This window comes from Urocitellus parryii, chromosome 3 (assembly GCF_045843805.1).
Source record: "Urocitellus parryii isolate mUroPar1 chromosome 3, mUroPar1.hap1, whole genome shotgun sequence".
Classification (NCBI taxonomy): domain Eukaryota; kingdom Metazoa; phylum Chordata; class Mammalia; order Rodentia; family Sciuridae; genus Urocitellus; species Urocitellus parryii.
The window spans coordinates 138,356,396-138,360,094 of NC_135533.1; positions in this window are offsets into that span (position 1 = coordinate 138,356,396).

The window sequence follows — 3,699 nt, forward strand, 5'->3', positions numbered from 1 at the left end:
ACAAAACAGACACTAGTGAGCTCATGACAAGCACCAGGCAGGTGCCCTGGGTGGAGGAAAGTAAAGGAAGACCCGCTGGGGGGGCCACGGAAAGGCCCAGGGGATGAGGTTTCAGGGGAGATTTGAAGAATGAATAGAGTTGACCCTAGTGATGAAGGAGTGGAGGAAGACAGGTCTAGGTGGAGAAGAGGAGAGGCTATGCACTGGAGCACCTGAGAGGAGACCAACAAGGCAGGCTGAAGAAAGTTGTGAATGGGGGACACGGGCTGTGTGTCATTGTCACACTCAAGACTGACCAGCTCCAGGGGCCAGATCCTGAAAATGTGAAGCTGACCAGTTTGAAGTTGGATCTAACCAGCAGGCAATGGAGAAATTGGGGATGGATGTAAACAGCACATTTTATTCATCTTTGGATTTCCTCATTGCCTGACACCAAAGGCCCAACAGAAGTTTTTTTTTTTTTTTTTTGGATGGGAGGACGACCGGATGGGAATTCGGGGGTCCCTGAAGGGCTGAGTGGAAAATGGCAGGAGGCTACTTTGGGGGAAATTAAGTTCAACAAATATTTATTGAGCCCTTGTGGAGCGGCACGGAGGGTGAGCTGAGGCTGATGTGAGTTCACCTTAGCAACAGGGAGAGCAGAGAGCAGTGGGGACGGGCACCCACCCTGCACCGGCCCTGCGCTCAGCAGAAGGGGGTCTGATTTCCTATTCTCACTAGCTGTCTGGCCAAAGGCCTTTTTGGACCTCAAGTTCCTCATCTGCAACATGCAGATTATGACAGTTCCCTGCATCACGATGTTTGGAAAAACAAGTGAAATCGTCAGGTGGAGCCCTTAGCAGAATGTTTGGGACAGAGCAAGATGGAGAAAGGTGGGGATCTGCTTTAGTCAGCTTCATTTTTTTTGCTGCTGTGACCCAAAGCCCTGACAAGAACAATTTTAGAGGAGGATAAGTTTATTGGGGGCTCACCGTTTCAGAGGCCCAAGTCTGGATGGTGGGCTTCGTTGCTCTGGGCCCAAGATGAGGCAGAGCATCGGGGCAGGAGGGTGTGGCAGAGGAAAGCAGCTCACATCAGGACACCAGGAAGCAGAGACACCCCCAGTGACCCACCTGTCCAGCCACACCCTTCCTGCCTACAGTTCCCACCCCGTTCATCCCTATCAGGGGATTACAGCAATGACTAGGAGAAGACTCCCATAACACAATCATGTCACTTCTAAACCTTTTGCGTCGCCCCACAAGGAGCTTTTGGGGGATCCCTAATATCTAAACCATAACAGGATTAAATTCACTGGATCTGGTTGGTGCTACCTCTTACCTGACACTCTAGAGTATCTCTTGGGTAACTGGTTGTCAGAATAATAGATCCCCAAAGATGTCCTTGTTTTTTTTTTTTTTTTTAGTCCTGGGAATCAACCCCAGGGCCTTGTGCATCTCAGGCAAGCACGCTATGGCTGAGCTACATCCTAAGCCTCCATCCTTGGTCTTGATCCCTGTGAATGTTAACTTCCATGGCACGGAGAACTTCTCAGGTGTGATAAGGTTTCTGAGATGAAGAGATTATCCTAGATTATAGAGAGGCAGGATCAGTGCAATCACAAGCGTCCTTATAATTGGGAAGCAGGCAGGAGAGCCAGCTCAAGAGATGTAATAATGAATGTTGGGGGCCACAGCCAAGTTGGGATGACGCATGGCATTTTGCCAGAAGGGAGTGGTTGAGAGGTGACGCCAACAAGCCATTAAGATGATGATAATTAAATTAAGCTGTGTATAATTGCTGTGACTGGATGATGCTGGATTGAAACAGGCTGTGTATTCAGTTGTATATAGACCCCTGCTGTCCAGCAATAGGGCGGCTCTGGCAATAGGGCAGCTCCTGCTGCCTCAGGTGCCCACTACTTTTGACTTCTCCCGGAGTTCCTGTTGAGTTCCCGTGGAGTTCGTGCGGAGCCCCGTGGAGAGGGAGAGAGTTCCCAGGAAGCGCAGGAACTCCACGGGAACTCAACAGGAAATGAAAGCAGAGGTCAGAGTGATGTGATTGCTGTCTTGGGGTCAGAGGTCAAGAAATGGTTCTACCCAAGAAGGCATTCCTAGAAAGCAGGAAAGGCAAAGAAATGGGTTTTCCTCAGGAGCCTCCAGGAGGAATCAGCCCTTCCAATAACTTGACTTTGGCTCAATGAGATGACTTTCGACTTCCAACTTCCTGACAAGAATCATAAGATAATTTGTGTTTTAAGCCTCTACATCCAGGCTAACTTGTTACAGCAGCAACAGGAAACTCATACAGTATTGATAATAGGCATGGAGAGATGTGCCGCCCAGATTCTATTCGGGGATGGACATGTTGTCCATCTGCAAAGAGTCTAAACAGAAGACCGGACCCACTCTCAGCTCATTCAAGGTTGGTGTCAGCTGCAGAGAGAGCTGCTTCACCCCTGAGGTCAGGTCCTTCTGGAGTGGCTCATAGTCTGTGATTGAGGGTACCGAGGGTGGGATGGGACAGAAGTACTGGAGCCTGTGTTGTGGATCTCCTAACTGGTGGGCTGAGGCTTTGGTGAACTTGTATCAGCGCTGGACTTATCCCTCTGCCCAGTTCCACTTCCTACCCCCTCCTTCCCCAGATATTGCTTCCTAACACTTGAAAGACCAAGCAGAAGTGGAAACCCATCTAAAAGGGAAGAAGAATGCTTTCAAGCTTATAGACAGCCATTTAACTGCCAGAGTTTAAAACATTGTAAAAACTTTTAAATTTCATTGAAAATAGAGAATATCAGTATTTTATTTCTAATTTGTTCATTTCTGTCCTCTTCTTAAAAATGAAATAGAAATGAGGGCAAGAATCTGGCAAGAATCTAACTTAGAGTTAGTGATCCACAGACCTTGCCCATTTCTTAAAACTTTGTGTGCAAACAGGAAAGATGAGCCTAATTTTGATTTGCTAATTTTATGAATTGGGAGGGTTCATAACTCATGGATATTTTATTACTTGAAATGGGGTGAGCAGAGCAGTGTTTGTATCCAAAATCATCTGTGATTAGGGGTATAGAAAGGCTTAACTTCTCCTTCTTAGCCTTGCGTGATACTATTTAACCAAAGGAGAGATTATTGAAAATTTAGTTACTGCATAAAGTTAAGGATTAAAGAGCTAAACCATCTACAGAGGAAGAAGGAAGACAATAAAGAAAGCTTCCCCATCCTAGTTTGCAAATTTTTAGTTATTTCCAATGTCAGAAATGTTTTGTGAAAATTTTAGAATCTTAACAAAATTTGATTCAAGACAATTGAGTTTTGTTTAATAAACTATTGTGAGGTCTCTAATTAAAAAATAGCACACTGAGAAACACATTTATTTCCTTTTCCTTACAAAACCTGACTAAAAGACAATAAAGGGATGAAAAAATAATAATTTACCAGTACAAAGAAAATGAGAGGAAAGACAACAGTGGATGAGATATTTCACAAACTTGGGGAGACAAATGTTACTGGAGGGATTTCCCGTTAAGCATGGAAGGCAAAATACTATATATTTATATTTGCTTCTTCCAGAAATTTCACTAAAACAATATTAAGGGATAAAAGAAATATATGTTAAATACGGTTGTGCCAATCCAAGGAGAAGAGTGATCCTCAGCTTTTGCAATCTAGAAATCTATACTCAGCCAAACTATCACTTAAACTTGAGGTTCAATATTTTCAG